The 17,686-nt window shown below is 39.0% G+C and overlaps 1 protein-coding gene across 1 annotated transcript in view; it reads right to left on the reverse strand.

The window, feature by feature from the left end:
* Window positions 1-17,686, reverse strand: part of LOC121871474 (uncharacterized PE-PGRS family protein PE_PGRS10-like) — a 93,830-nt gene that overhangs the window by 7,015 nt on the left and 69,129 nt on the right. The window lies entirely within an intron of this gene.

The following is a 17,686-nucleotide window of genomic DNA, read 5'->3' on the forward strand; positions in this document are numbered from 1 at the left end:
TTTTAGACGCTTGTAAATGTTATCGTTCTGGTAGTGTATGTATAAAAATTATACCTTTACATTCGAAGCTAATCTATAGCAAAAACCTAACCTAACCGTGCTACATTAAGCATGGGAACTTGGCTTCTGTACCAATTCCCCCAAAATTAACATTATCCCGAAAACTTACATATTAAACATCGTTAAATTTCAGTGACCCCCCCAAAAAAAAGTAACCTTGGCCAGAAATATTCATTGATCATGCTTTCTTACGTTGTATGTGGTATATGAAAGCAAGATGTATGTTCGCGTGAGTCCGACCATAATTCACTTCGATCCTCGTGACAACAAACAAAATCTAGTTTCTTGCTTGACACGACGAAGCCAATATTTTGTGTGTGTGTGTGTGTGTGTGTGTGTGTGTGTGTGTCTCATTAATACTATGCTATTTAAGTTATTATATGAGTTATGTATAAAGTAATTACAGGTACACGTGTATTTTATATTGTGCAGTAGTAAAGTAATATAGACGGAGGAAAGAGGTGCAGGTTGTGGAGAGAGTTGGTTGGTTGTAAGGCAGCAGCAGGACGGCAAGAGAGAAACGTAGAGACTCAAGAAAGAAAAGAATTAAAATTAACATTACGACTCAAGAACGAAAAGAGGTAAAGATGGTAATTACTAATGAACGTTGAGGAGTTAAAGTTTCGTAACAAAAAAAGTGGAAGAAATAATAAAAATCAAATCAGAACAATACCGAAATTTAATCTAAGTCAAGAGGCAAAGCTGAGATGTGTGGAAAAGGTAAGAGACAACATTAGAAGCAACGGCAATAGATCGAGGCAAATTGTAGCCGAGAAGAACACGAGTTGGAAAAATTTATGAAGACGTAGAGGCCAATGCGTTTCCTGGAGCCGTGCCGGGGAGGAGGAGACTCTGCTTTAAGACGTGGGAACTTCCTCCAGCTGCCGAGTAGTTGAATATAAGAGGGTAGATTTTGTAACATTTAATGGTTTTATGGATTAAATAATGGATTTATTGGAGATTTTTTTCGTGATATAGATATTTATTTTTTGTATTTTTTATATCACACAATTTGTATTTTCCTTCAATATAAAAATAGGTTTGTGTGTGTGTGTGTGTGTGTGTGTGTGTGTGTGTGTGTGTGTGTGTGTGTGTGTGTGTGTGTGTGTGTGTGTGTGTGTGTGTGTGTGTGTGTGTGTGTGTGTGTGTGTGTGTGTGTGTGTGTGTAAAGTGACCAAAGTATTAAATAATCACACTCCATGATCCTTTCCCAAATCATATCAATTACTATCAATAAATTAAGTCATGTTACCTAAATGAGAATAGTTTTATTAAAAGTAAGTTTTGACGGACGAAACGTGAATCATTTGAATAATGATTGTGTTCTGGCCAGAAATTGGAAGAAGTTTCTTAACTTTTTTAATATTTCAACCCAACTATCTCCCTTCATAGCTCAATTGTCATTAGTCATTATAGCTTCCAGGATTTTTTTTTTTACCAAAGCAAGAACACTATTTCCCTCCTGGTGATTATTCACAAAAATGTCGTCAATGTAAAGATTTTTTTAGAATGATCTTGGTAATTTAGGTTTGTTGATGTGTGTGAGTGTATGACAGACGATGTAGAGCGTCAAGTTCTCTCAAGTGCCACAGCAAACTGACCTTATCACTATTATATAAGTTTACCCTCATACTTCTGCGTTACCTTTTCTCTATAGTAAATATCTATCTATCTATCTATCTATCTATCTATCTATCTATCTATCTATCTATCTATAAGAATTACAGTGACTGAGTTGATAGAGCGTTTGCCTCCTGTCTTAAGGGTGTCAGGAAGAATGTCGAGAATCCCTGAATGGAACCAATTGTAAATGAGGCGACCGAGTGGAATTGTTGACATGGTACGACCTGTTTATATACCACACTGAGGGTAAACAACTTTATATGTATTCTCTCTCTTTAATAAGTGCCTTTAACTGCAGGTGTTTATTGGAGGCTCTAAGGTTGAATAAGTGTGTTACAGGATATACTACTTGATCTTCTGTCAGAGTTCTGTGTTTATGAGTTGACATGGGGGAAGACTCCACTACACAGCAGAGATTTATGTGAGCGCTGTAGTCCGAGCATGTATACTTTGTCCCATAAAAGTTACTAGTGGTTCAGGCTTCTGGAACTCTGCATAAAAATGTAACAAGTGTATAAAATGCGAATGCGGGTCACGTGTAAGAGAGAGAGAGAGAGAGAGAGAGAGAGAGAGAGAGAGAGAGAGAGAGAGAGAGAGAGATTTTTTGTTACTAATTTTCTTCAGCTAGGGAATATTTAATCCCTTTCTTGCCTGTCAATAAGTAAGAAAAATCATCTTTGTATATTATGTGTTTAGTTTAATTCTTTAATAATTATCGAAATATAAACCTGAAAAAAGAAATACGTTCAACATTTTTTATTTGGTATTTAAAAACTGAATAATTCCAGCCAATTTACATATCCTTCATCAGATATAAAGTTCTAGACACAGCAAAAGTGTTAAAAGTTTTGAGAGGAATTCTGCCTCTGACGAAAGACACCTGAATAGTTCATTGATTTATAAGTCTTACAAGAAGACACCGACCCGAAGTTATGTTATTACTGCACTTTAATAACTAGAGTCTTTAAATGCGTCACAAGGTTAATAATTACACTAGTCCATCAATAACTAATAATTATGAGTAATAGAACTCTGAATGACATGAGTTATATGAGTTTCTTGTTGTCGCCAAAGTTTTGTGGTAATTTCTGTCACAGGTTCTAGTCCAGAATCATTGTATACGTTAAGAGTGTCAGGAGACGAAAGCGATATGTGTTGTTAAAATTCCTGATGAACACTTACTATGCATTGCCATACTGTGGGGACTTTTCTGGTGGTGCTTCAACTTTTCTTCTTGAATTGTGAACGAACTTGGATTCATCAGTGTTCCGCAATGCACCATCCTCAAGAAAGAGCGGGGGGTGAGGAAGACTGTCTGGGGGCTTCATAGTGTAATATTGTGAGAGCTATAAGGAGGACAAACCTGCAAGGACTCTGGCTTCACTAGGATGTATCTTAAGAGAGATACTGCTTTTCTCTTGCCTAGTCAACAGCTGTGAGTAGATTGCTGTCGTCACCCGGCGGCTTTTTCACGGCGACGTCTTTTCGCATGTTGCATATTGTGAGACTCTGCAGAAGACAAGTCTTGCAGGGTTGATGACGCCACTGTGATGTGTGTAAAGAGGTGTTCTTCTTTTTTCTTCCTACTTAACTTATTTATTCCTTATAAAAAACATATTGCATCCAGTCACAATACAAAAAGATTTGGCTTTCATCAGAATAACCACTATTATGTTCATTACACTTCACATCAATATACGTCTTTCATCAAATAACTACTATTATCATCTTCATTCTTCATAACAACCAATGACCTCCTTACCTCGGTCATTCCTTCTTACCATAACACCCAACACACCAGACTGCACCACATGTTAGAGTATAGCTCCACATGTTATATTATAGCACCACATCTCAGGTACACTCCACACCTACAAGTATGGAACTCCTCGGTATTCTTCAGGTACACATACCAGATACCTCGTTCACGCTCTACTCTTGCTAGGTAGATGGGATACTTCCCAGGTAATCATACCAGTACTGGTTCCAAGCCTGGTATTCTTGGATCGCTCCACGTGGCGACCGCGAAACTTCTTGAGCAACAGCTAATTTTGGCATCCAAGGTAACCTCCTGACATAGATAAAGGGTTATCTGTCCAACAAGTATGCCAGTGTTTTGTTTATGGAAGTCAAAAGTACCAGAATGAGAGCATTTGAGCTTGGCACGCCTCAGGGAGGAGTGTTAAGTCCTATGCTCCTTAATATACTGATGCACAAGCTTATGGCTGATATTCCTGTTCAGCCAAACTAGGTTGTAATATGCTATGCTGATGATATCTGCATTATGACACAAACCAAGCTCAGGCTCCAAGCCTTGCTGGATGTATTTGCTCACAGGACTGTGGAATGTGGTCTCATAATATCTGTTGACAAGACGAGGGTCCTCAATCCTCGTCCTGCTCACCCTCTGCCTCTTGTCTTTAATATTAACAGCATGCCCTTGGAACTATGTAGCTCTTATAAATATCTTGGAATTTGTGTGAATGATGCAAACTTTGTCGGCAACCTTCGTGCCAAACTAATGCAGCACATTAAACCACTCAGAACCCTTGTTGGTAAGAGCTATTGAATTAACATCACCTATGCTCATACTTTCTATCTTCACTGAAAGGATAGCTCTACTTAATACCATGTTTTGTGTCAAAGTTTTGAAGAACAATGGTCCCCAAACTACAGACGAACCCATTAATGCCATTCCTCCTTGGCTGGATATATCAGTTCCTATTAATTACACTCCTGTTGGTAGTAAGCAAATGTTAAACACCGATGTGATGAGATGTGTCACACTAGAAACTATTAACAGACACATAGAGAGTATTAAATCAAGTGAATGTTATGCTTTTACTGATGGTTCTGTGCAGACAAACACAGGTAGAACAGGCTGTGCAACTGTTATATATAAAGAAAATGAGATGATAGTGTCAAACAAGCAAAGGCTGAACAACTGGGCCAGCACAACACAAACCGAACTAACTGGAATCTACTTAGCTACAGACTACCTTAAAGAAAATGGAGGTGGGGTGATATGACTCTCAAAGTGCTTTGAAATCAATGAACAGCCCGTCAGGTTCTATGTCTAAAGTTGTATGTGATATTAAAAGAAATGTGATAACTGCCAATGAAAACAACTCTCGTATCGAATTTGTGTGGATTCCGTCCCATGTTGGAATTAGGTATCATGACCCTGCTGATAGACTGGCCAATGGGGCATGTAAGAAAGAACATGTTGACCGTGACCTTGGCCTGTCCAATTCTGTACTTAAAACATTCAAGTAAGAATCATGAACTCTGATCTAGAAGAACTGAGAAATGCAGAGAGACCTGGCAGTTGTAGCATTAGTAAATATGACAAATTTGTGACGAGAGGTACCGGTATGGCCAGCATAAGGATAGAACCAGACAAAATGATGTAGTCGTGGCCAGAATTAGGCTAGGATACAGACACATTTGGCAAGTTAGTAACGCTGTTCCCATCCCGGAATACTCAGCATGTAAACTTTGTGATAAACCTTTAAAGCATACAATTGAACACTATATTATTGACTGTGACACTGTCAAAGACTTCAGGCCACCTGACTTATTGTATCATGAACATTTTAATTACTACATTGAATAGGGGGTGCTTGAGGACATTCTTGCTGTTTATCCCAAATTTGCTATCCCACACTGATTAATCCTCAATTAGAATATGACGTCCAATGTATATGAACCACTGTCTTGCATGGCAGCGAACAGTGGCATCTCCCACATGACTCTGACCTATATATACTGCTAATGAATATGATGCATTTCTTTGTGTACGAACCTCTGTCCTGCATGGCAGTGAACAGCGACATCACTCACATGAATCTGACCTATATATACTGTTAATGAATATGATGTATTTCTTCGTGTATGAACCTCTGTCCTGCATGGCAGTGAGAAGTGATACCACCCTCAGTGTCAAGACTTGACTAAATTACTCAGAATAGGCAAACTGTACCCCAAGCTTTGTCAACAAATTTGTTAAACTCATTAAAAATTTCTCCCAGGATAGTAAAGAGGCGAACAAAAACTTCGGACACGACTGGAGAAGCTGTCGTGACGTAATCCCATGTCACCTGAACATTGCCAGTGTGATTGAACAATAAAGAGCGCCTCCATGTTATCATGACAAGTCTATGGAGGCTAAGCCAGACGAACATTCGCCCTCTGTTATGCCTTGAATGTTGGTGTTTTTCGTTGTGGCGATAAGTGACAACATTTTTCTTTTTACCACAGGGTTACTGGCCTTGCTCCTAACTCCAACACCTTATGTCAGCGGACGCCGCGCTAATCCATAGGAAGGGTCAGGTTGAAACCCAGATGAACGTAGTACCAATAGTTTGAGCCCCTACCTACCAACCGGCCTCTGAAAAATCCCACGCCATTCGCACACACACACATAACAGGGTGAGAGAAAGGGTAGACGTAATTAATTTGATCTGATTTTAAAGCGAGAACATCAGGGAATAGAATACAAACGAGGAGTGTAATGATAGTGAACAGGTAATATAAAATCTTCTCCCGAAAATTTATTCTCCTTAATCCATTATCTCGCTCTCTCTCTTCTCGCATTTTATATTTTTTCTTTCCTTCTGCCTTATAGTTTGCTCTTCTTTTTTCTTGTATTTTTCTCGTCTTTTGTTCTCTCCTGTCTCTTCCTCTCTCTCATCGCCACTCTTTCTCTTTGTTTTTATCATCCATCCCGATTAGAGAAATAGGGATGGATAATAAAAACAGAGAGACTGATAGGGAGAGATGCCATCTTGGGCTTGAGAACACTGCAGGTCTGTCAGCGCTTGAGACCCCCGGCCCTGACATGCCCTTCAGGTCAGCACGAAAATGTCAAGCACGTCCTGAGTGGCCTAACCTTGAGCCTTATCGTGCAGCCCTGGCACAAATACTGTCTGAGGCTGACGCTGATCCTGGCACCGAATTCTGTGTCAGTATCGTGACAAAGCTTTCTGACGACACCGTGTTGTAGGGAATCTCTGACACCCAGGTTTTCTATCATAAGAGGTCGTTGTCGACGACCATGAGATAGGCGAATGTTCGTCTGAAGTAGTTGCCATAAGTTGCTCGTATTATAACAAAGCATCACTGCGTAACACTGGTAAATACTTTAGCAGGTAGAAGACAAACAAACATCCGTCTGGCGGAACTCCCGTAAGAAATTCATAATATAAAACGACGCCACTGTTGGCAGGTAACGGGCACACGAATGATCATCTAGCAAAACTTTCATCAGCGTATGTCACCACAGAGAAAACAAACGCCAAACGCGTATCACTTCTCGTGCTGGAGTTGTTTGTTTGGCACGGATCTAACTGAGTGGGTCGACCTTTAGTCTCAACAATAGGTCAATCTTTTAACCCGTGTGTACAAAGTTAGAATAAAATCGTAATCACTGTAACTCTCACTTAATGAACTCGGAGAGGTTGTGTAGGGGGACAGCGTTCAGACTACAGCACTTTCTTAGATTTCACTGTATTTTGTAAAGGAGAGAAAGTAACAGTAAGAAATACCTCTGGGGGTCAATTGCTCTCTTGCTGACTCACCAATGGTATTATACGACAGATTCGTTTTCATGTAAAGGGTAGCGGGGCAGTGTAGGGTGGGGAGTGGGGAAGGCAGGGTAGGGAGGGTCGGGTGGGAGTGGTGAAAGGCGGGGTGCAGGTCAAGAGAGTGGTAGGCTGGGGGCACGGTGGGGAGTGGGGAAGGCAGGGTAGAGAGGGTCGGGTGGGGAGTGGTGAAAGCAGGGTAGGGTAAGGAAGGGTGATGGTAGGGCTCGGTGGGGAGTGGTGAAGGCAGGGTAGGGTAGGGAAGGGTGATGGTAGGGCACGGTGGGGAGTGGGGAAGGCAGGGTAGAGAGGGTCGGGTGGGGAGTGGTGAAAGCAGGGTAGGGTAAGGAAGGGTGATGGTAGGGCTCGGTGGGGAGTGGTGAAGGCAGGTGGGAGTGAAAGGAGGTGAGCAGAAGGCAGAGTAGGGTGGGTGGAGGCTAATTAAGACAGTGTAAGGAAGTGAGGGCAGTGTTGGGAAAAAACAAAACAAAACATGTTTGGTATCTCTCCCCAGGTGATGTGTGTGTGTGTGTGTGTGTGTGTGTGTGTGTCAGTGGGATGCTGGGTGGGGAGAACACTTGGTATCTCTTATGACAAATAAGTTAAGAGAGAAGGCGTGACCCGCAACATCGATCACGGGACAACTTCTCCAATGAGGTGAAGTTACGACACACAACACCTGCCCACCTCTTCGAGCAATAAACAAGTGCTGCAGGCAACACAGTGGCTCCTATTTTATCGTTCCAACACACCGAGAGGAAACAACACCTGATGAGAGAGGGTCGTCTATCTTCGTTAAAAACAATACTCACACCCTGTGATGATAACAGTTTATATACTCACCCTTGTGTATTTGGAATAAAAACACGAATTTTGACAAACTTATCATTGGCAGTGAACAAACCATTTACAAAGTGATTTTCAAACTACATGTTCTGGGATAGCGAAGAGTGTATGGGTAAACGTTTATATGTGGCAATTTAAATGCAGTTTAAATGCTCAAATATTCAAATTGTGTTCGTGTTCTCGTTTCGCTTGTTGCAGAGGTGCGTCAAGCCGGGCATTTCTCGGAGTGCAAGCACGATTTTGGATGCTGTGTTCCCATCCATCTCAGAATGGGTTTCAATTCCGGCAGAATTTAAACGTGATGGGATACTAGAACCCTCGGGCTATACGTTCGCTTGAATTAAACTGCAAACTCCCTATTTTCAGGGAGACAATTTGGAAGTTCATACAAAGGACTAGTTTCCAGGCGGAATCTAAAGCATCTAGTGCCAGTTGGTCATATAGATGCTGGGACTCAAGTTTTGGGTCCTATCTGGACTCCGAATACTGAGTCCAAAGTAGGCTCCTGGCCACAAGTACTCAAGGAGTCGGTCTTCACATAGTTTTCAGGTGGACTCCCTGCTGCTGTGACTCAAGCGTAAACATAAATATTATTTACAAATACAGAAAATGTCATGAAGAATCTTGTGGCCAATCCTTCCGGTAAGATTATTGTTATTTTTTAATAATTACGAGATAAAAACAGGAAATTTATGTTGTCTAAACAGGAAACAGTCTTGACAATCATATTCGTCCAAATGTGTAAACCATTTCTTAATCTAAATAATACTGAAATAGGAACAATGTACATTTCCAATTCGTTATAGACACAAGACAGAATCTTTACACTGAATTTACAAGACTCGTATTGTGTTTACAGCGAGAGAAACAAACAGTCTCCCCAGCATTGCTTATTTAACTAACTCGTGTTTACTAACTTGGCGAGTGTTTACAGCGAGAGAAACAAACAGTCTCCCCAGCATTGCTTATTTAACTAACTCGTGTTTACTAACTTGGCGAGCCTAAAGTTTCTTGCTCTCCTCTCAACCCTCGCGTTGCATTTCCTCCTGGCCACTATACACAGCAACACCTGTAATGCCTAATGAGACTTGGGCAGATCAAGACGGTGTGTATAATTACAGAGTCTTAAATACACACACCGGTAGCATTAACCCTTTTAAAACTTGTTATTTCCTGTATATAACCTAACCTTGTGTTTTATACTTACTGCTGTTGAAGCTCAGTAATACATCATAACAACAGACAGACAGACAGACAGATAGACAGACAGACAGACAGACAAATAGACAGAAAATCACATAATAAAGTTAATAACAGATAGCCGCCATTACATTACTGTTATGTAGACGTCAATAAAGTGCTGCCGTATGACAAATTATGACTTAATTTGCAACTGAGTTTTTCACTAACCATTTTCCCTGGAAGCTTCAAGCATATTGCATACGTAACTGCTAACCACCTGTATTGGCATAGATGGTTAAATTGGATAGACTGACAATTACCTTCCAATACGGTTGTATTTTGTTTTTTCATTTTGTTGCAATATCCACTTCAAAAAAACCCAATCTACTCCTATTGTAATATCACTGGACTAATGACCCATCAGACCTGCAGGTAAATGAGGCTAATTTTACGTGTTAATTACAGGTTAAAGGCCTCTGAATGTTTGGTTTACTCAGGAAAATAATTATATAGCAGTGCAAACTAACCCCCCCCCTTGATGTTAAAAACGTGGTAATTTTTTTTTCTTTTACAACGCGAGATATCCTTTAATTGAACCTTATTTCACGTATTTGGAACAATCACAAAATCCAAAGCAAAATGTAGATAGGAATGGAATACGGAAATACGACGGATTATATTATCTAAACTGAAACATCTTTGACAGCCGAATACAATGTTATGCTTGTTCTCCCGTGTGATTGGTGAGCTGGTTATCAAAACTATTGGTTGGGCTGGTTGTCGAAGGAGTGAAAAACGGTCACCAATAAGATACAGAAATCCGTACCCAAACATTAGCTCAACTCAGCCTTTATCAAATATAACTTAACCTTTACCAAACCTTAACCTAACTTCATTTTTACCAAACATAACATAGCTTAACGTTTACCAAACATAAATTAACTAAACCTTTACCAAATATAACCAAACTTAACTTTTTCCAAACATTAACTAATTTAACTTTTACCAAGAATAACCTAATTTAAGCTAACCTCTTCCAAACGTAATCTAAATTAACTTACCCAAAATATATACTAAATTTTACCTAACTTAGCTTGACCGAAACTAACGTTCCAAATACAACCCAACCTAACCTAACCTAACCCATAGATCTTAAATGACAATTAGGATCTGGGTTTGGATATGAACTTTATCCTAGGAGACATGAGTGAGAGTACGATTGATAAATAAACACAAACTTTTTCCATATTATTCTCCAGGATTTACGAGACCCCAATTTACCTTTATGACAAATTCACATACACGTGCCAGCAAAAAAAAGTCTTCGGTTTATGTATTTTAAGTTGATGTTAAAGGAATCAGAACTACGCAGAGCAAAGAAAAGATTTTGAAAAACATAAGTCACCAAAAAGAATTTATCCTAACAAAGATTCAAATAATTTAATGACTTTTATATGAGTTTTACCCACATTATACTAACATGCCTTAAGTCATTATACGTGAAATGTTATAAAGCAGTAAGGTCGAGTTAACCGATGACGTCCCACAATATCCGAGGAACCAAGAGCCACGCCGTCCGGAGGGGCAGATAAGGAGGGGTCGCTTGGAGCTTCGGGAGGTGATCCATCATTTTTCAGTCTCACCGACGTTCATAGGTGTCAGGTGCGAGGCTCTCCCTTCAGCGCCGCCGTACAGGCATGTTTATCAGGGGGAGTCATATTCTTTCGCCTTTGCTTGGTTGTGAGCTGCACCATAGTTGTTTTCTTAGAGTTGCACGTGGTTGTGAGGTAAGGTAGTCATTTCCTTATGTATTCCTGACTGTGAGATGCAGCAACCATGTTTTTGTAATTTTTCCCGGCCGTAAATTGTGTTAGATCACGCCAGCTTTAACTGATTCATGTTCTCTGTCTTCTGCCTTGCTATACATTGAGACAGAGGTATGTTCCCAGATCCTTCAATGATTGTTAACTGCAACAGAATCACGTGACCTGCGGCAAATTTATGTTCTTCTAATCTTTCCTGGTTGTAAACTTTGGCAGGGAGAATCATGTGAGCTGTGGCGGTGTTATGATCACCCATTTACAAGAGACTGTGAACTGCGGTAGTCGTGTTCCCTTGGTTCTCCTAAACTGTGAACTTTTACACAACAATGTTCACCGCGTCTTGTAAAGTAAAACTCTGATCTCCCCGGCAAGTCGTGACATGAATAAGGAATTTGTAGTAAGAGATTGTCGCTGAGCAGAATATAAATAATAGTAAATCCTTCGTGCTTAAGAGACTGTAATAAACTTTCTTGTAACTTTATATAAGAAACTTTATTTCCCCTTTTTTGAGTAGATAATAAGTGCCAAACTTTGTGGTATAGCTGTGAGCAAGAAACTTTATACTAACAGAGCTGTAGATGGCAGTGTGATAATATGTTAACGACGTCGATACATTGTACAGATTTCTATCACGTTTCCTTCACTGACCATTTTGTTGATGTTACGTAAAATAAAATACACGGATGAGAAATATGTCAGTAGGTGACATTTTTGAAAGATGCCTTCAATAGCAGCCACCCGTCACGTCTCGGAGGGAACAAGGAACACTGATTCATTGATTGTCATTATCTTCTGATGTAACAACAAAACAAGTGGGGCCCCTAAAGGAAACAAAAGAGAATAAGAAGGATGTACACCATCTTTTTGTTATAAAATTCCTATCATCAATAACGAGAACAAAAACCTAGAGAGACTTTTACATCTCGGTAACAATTGTTAAAAAAAAAAGTAACATCAATGAAAACTTTGAGAAAATACAGCTGGTGAGACTGAGTGGATTTTATAATTCTAGGCGGTAAGATTTTGTCCAACCGAAAATTATGTGGTGTTTTTTTTCCTGGTTGGGTTTTTGAGTTTATAGCTTAGTTCTCATTTCTTTTTCTCCACTGATATTTTTAGCATTTTCTTTCAACAGCCATTGTAGCCGTTGATTAATGATTCTTTCTGAAGCTTCATTTATGGGGGTTTATCATCATTAAACGGGTCTCTAATTTGCATAGTAGACAAATAATTATGCTAAGTTTATACTCCAGCCGAGTTATTTATTTATTTTTTTGTGTATTCTTAACAGGTTCAGAAAGATGCCAACCCCTTTGAGTATAATGATTAAGCCCATTGAATTAAGGTATTCGAACCCTTTGAGTCCTAATATTAAGTACTATGACATAACGCGTTAATTACAGTGTAATGATATGACCCCTAAGTACAGTGAATTAATTCTTTAAGTACTTTTATAACCCTTTGGCTACTCTGTCTTAACCCCTTGAGTACAGGAGGAACAAATCAACAGGGAATTATAATGACAACCACTAGATAAAAAAAAAACGCATCAACAATATAAATACTTTCATGGTATTATGGTTTACTAAGAGTTATTGAGTATTACCAATAAAATGAAAATAAACAACTATAAAACAACAGATCAGAAATAAAACACCACATACTATCAAGTAATTTTTTTATATTATTGTCCATTCCAAGTTAAACAGTATATTAGTTTAGGATATGAGGACCTTGATCTTTTAAGTACTGTAATTTAGTTCTGATTTACTACCAACGCATATCAGATCTCACACGTCTCCTTCATACTCAGGTCATTCGCCATTTTTGCTTCCGAGTCAGAATACTGAGTAGGACCCAAGAATAACTCCTGATGAACCGCAATTTCTCGTCCCCTTATGAGCTGAGACAAAGCGAAGTCGACTTTAAGCGTGGCCTCCTGCTTCCTCAGGTGACATATTGTATACTTAAATATGAGTATCTTCGTATCATTTGAAACTGTGTCGATTTTTATAACTTCATATGTATTGATTGGATGTGGGAGAGTGAAACTTATTTCAAGTCCCCTGTAATAAGTTTGAGGTATTTCTGTCCTATGTCGTCACGTAGACAAATTTTAAGTACTGTGCTTTCAAGCAGACAGGCCTTAAACCCATAATTCTCTTCTCCATTTCAGTCTCACAGGGATTAAAATCGAGTCAACACCTCTGTCATGACACAATCTTCACACAATCCCACAAACGACGTTTCTCTCTCATCAAGCGGTAAAGTCGACTGTACGATTCTCTTCCTTCGTGTCTTCCCTCACAAGTGACATTTTTAAGTCATGAATCATAGCTGGAGAAGAGGCGATTACACGCGCTGGCACCTCATTACCAGTCATTGTCTCATGAGGGGGAGTCCCCGCCTCAGAGTCTTACACAAAATAGAGACTTCTCACACTTGTTGTAATTTAACATGTCGCCTCCTGACGAGGTGCTGAGATACGGCGTGTAGCTCAAGACATGGACCAGGGAGTGTATCAGGTGGTGGACCAGGGAAGTACCAGGTGCTGGACGAGGGAAGTGTTAGGTGCTGGACCAGGGAAGTGTCAGGTGATTTACCACCAAACATCATCACCAGGAGAGCACGAGGTCATTAGGAAGAACTATAATATACTAGAAAAATATAATTACGTTTATAGAAAATGTTATTATGTTTATCAATGCTCACTGGATGTAATACAGACTCATATTACGGAAAACGGCAATTGATTTCCAATGCAATTAAGTATAATTGCTGTTCAGGAACATTAATTCGAAAAAAAAGTTGGCCGAAATGAGTTACTATAATTACCCTCAGAGTCGTTTCACATAGAGGAACTTTGTTGATCATATTCTGATGAAAGCGAGCGGGGGAGACACAACGTGATTATGACAATAGTAAAGGTGGTGCAGTACTACTATATTATTATCATCATTATTATTATTATTATTATTATTTTTATTATTTATAATAGTGATGATGTATAAATAATAATTCAAATTATACTAAAATAATAATGGTAACATAGTAATAATAATAATGTAATAATAATAATAATAATAATAAAAATAATAATAATAATAATAATAATAATAATAATAATAATAATAATAATAATAATAATAATAATAATAATAATAATAATAATAATAATAATAATAATAATAATAATAATAATAATAATAATAATAATAATCCAAGGTTTAGAAAAGAAAAAAACATCCGGCCTCCTTCATATTTTCACGAACAAACTACATTTTAATTGACCTTGTGTGGCCACATGACCGTCCTGTGATTATCCAAACTTAACCAGAATAATTTTACCTTTCTCGAACAGAAATTTGTGTACCCGAAATTAAATAAACCTTCTTTATCTCATATAAGACTCATTAAGATATAATCCTAACATTAAAAAAAAAAACGCAAAATAATATAAACTAATGCTGAGTTAATATTACACAACCCTGAGCCAATTATATAAATTATAATTAAACAGCGCAGCTAAAATGATGCTTTACTAAATTCAACACAAGTTTATACATATATGTTATATAGTGAAACTTAGGAGGTAACTCGTTATCCAATTCAGATGTGTAAGGTAATCAAATTGCTGATAGAATTTCATGAATATTTAACCTAATCCACAGTAACACAAACCAATCTTCACATTAACCTAACCTAACCTAACCTAACCTAACCTAACCTAACCTAACCAGTTCTAATCCCCATACAGTCTAACTTAATTCAAATCTTAATCCACTTCATACACAATGAACTCTGAACCCAACCTAATCAACCAACTTTAACCAGTCCTAATGTAAATCCTAAAACGAACTTGCTAAGGACTCTTCACTGATTACTCTCGTCAACAAAGTTCCGTGTAAAAGTTTTAAATCACTTACAGAAGTCACCCAATTAGCGGGTCGGGAACAGTATCCTTAGTAAGTTGTAAATAGGAGAAAGTTTTGTAAATACGAGACCCGGTTGTGGGTGTTTGAGGCTCGCTGAATTGCAAAGAGGTAGTGGAGGACTTCACGTAACGTTGTGTATAACATTATGTGAGCCGTATTTAGCATTAATTAAATATATGTAGCGTTAGTTAGAACTATATAACATTATTTAGCGTTGTGTTGAATAATTTAGCATTGTTTAAAGTTATTTAAGGACCCTGTAGCGTTTTTTAACATCCACAGCCTTAATTAACATTTGTAATATTTTTCATTAGCATATACTGTACGTATTTATACAAACACTTACATATAAATTCATCATAAACGTATGCCACTCCAATACACCTATCAATCGTAATACAATATAGGCCTACCCACACACCGACTTTAACATACATTCGTCTCACGTGAATATTTTATAAGATGTAAAATCACACAGGAGTCAATTCTGATAACGAGACATGAAAACTCACCTTCAGGTAAATATAAGATAGATCAAACGTAATTTAACAAGACTGAATTCCTGAAGCGTTGGGGGAAGAGAGTCTTTGGAATAATACTTCATGATAAAAGTCACGTTATATCACATTATAGATGGAGTCTCTGAATTATAATGGGAGTGAATAACCAAGTAAGAGAGAGATGTATTTCCAGTGGTTAAATAAAGGCAGATGAGCGGAGACAGAGTTTGACAGACTAAAAAGACAGGTAGACAGGGAAAGGCGGGGTTAATAAGACAGATTCCTAGAGTGGGATGAGAGTTGGAGAATTGGAAAGGATATTTTTGGAAAGAGTGAGAGACAGAGATAGAAATGGAGAGATGAAATTATTGGAACTAATGTGAGAGAGAGAGAGATATCTTACTTGATCCATTTAAGGTGTCTAATTTTTTTTTTTTTTACATATCCGACAGATACCAAGGCCAAAGGTCATCCCAGGAAGGTCAAGTCACCTCACTCAGCTTCCATCATTATCACAAGCTCGTTACGAAAATTCCCTCAGGTGAAAGAAAACCCTTTTTTCTCACGTCCTTTTTCTTTTTGTCGACTTTCTTTCGCTAGTGACCACCTAACCTAACGCTAAGGTCAAAGGTCGACGCAGGTAAGAGCACTTTTAGCCTCTACAATTATAACCCCATCCTTACAAGATTTTCAGAACGGGAAGTAACAAAATGTCGACACTGATTTACCTGACTCGTGACTACCTTACTCTAAAGACCAACTAACTCTAGCGACCATCTTACTCTAAAGACCAACTTAGTCTAGAGACCAACAGACTAGAGTGACAGTGAAACTTCATCAAGTGTCTCTGTGTGGGTGATGTTATGTATTTCTTTATTTGTTTTACATATTTAACACACACACAAGAAGCGACGACCCATAAATTAACAGGATAGGAAAACTCTCTCTCTCTCTCTCTCTCTCTCTCTCTCTCTCTCTCTCTCTCTATGAGTGACCTACCTGCCTGCCTGACACTCATTCTTTCTAGCTCCCTTCCCTCCCTCTCTGTCCTACTTCACCCCCCCCCTCTCTTTCTTCTTTCTTCCTCTCTCCCCTCCTTCATCTTCTTTCAGTCCTTTCCCCTGCTTCTCTTCTTTTTATCTCTCATTTTTCCCGCATCCCTCTCTCCCTCTCATCCTCTCTCCCTCTCATCCTCTCTCCCTCTCATCCTCTCTCACTCTCTCTTACCTATACTTTCCCCACACCTATTCTCCCTCCTTCACTTCTCACTCTCCCTCCCTCTCATCCACCTTCCCTCCTTCACTCTCACTCTCCTTCCCTCTCATCCTCTCTCCCTCTCACCCTCTCTCTCATCCTCTCCCCCTTTGGCTCTAGCACCTTTATGTGGGCGGGTTCAAGACCTTGGTGGCCCCTCAGCGATCCAACCCAGTTTTCCACCTCTTAACGCCACGAGGTGCTGCCTACCACAATCCATCTATTAACCCCACAAACTGTCCACTACCACAATCCATCTATTAACCCCACACACTGTTTCCTACCACAATCCATCTATTAACCCACACACACCACAATCCATCTATTAACCCCACACACTAATCCATCTATTAACCCCACACACTGTTTCCTACCACAATCCATCTATTAACCTCACACACTGTTCCCTACCACAATCCATCTATTAACCCCACACACTGTTTCCTACCACAATCCATCTATTAACCCCACACACTGTTCCCTACCACAATCCATCTATTAACCCCACACACTGTTCCCTTCCACAATCCATCTATTAACCTCACAAACTGTTCCCTACCACAATCCATCTATCAACCCCACAGACTGTTCCCTACCACAATCCATCTATCAACCTCACAAACTGTTCCCTACCACAATTCATCTCCAGCAATATTCTCACCTGGATGGCGAAAAAAAAAAAGTTCGTATGTCTTTTTTTTTCTAGAGTCAACAGGAGACACAATAATGCTTACATCTACTACATCAGAAACATAACAGCCAACATGAGGTCCAAGCTGTTCTGGGACTCTACTGTCTATAAAGTACATCAATGAGTTAAGTTTATTATTATTATGTTTTTTTTTCATGCTGGAGAGACGATGAAGTGTTCTAATTAGACC

This window comes from Homarus americanus, unplaced genomic scaffold, assembly GCF_018991925.1.
Source record: "Homarus americanus isolate GMGI-L3 unplaced genomic scaffold, GMGI_Hamer_2.0 scaffold45698, whole genome shotgun sequence".
NCBI classification, from domain to species: domain Eukaryota; kingdom Metazoa; phylum Arthropoda; class Malacostraca; order Decapoda; family Nephropidae; genus Homarus; species Homarus americanus.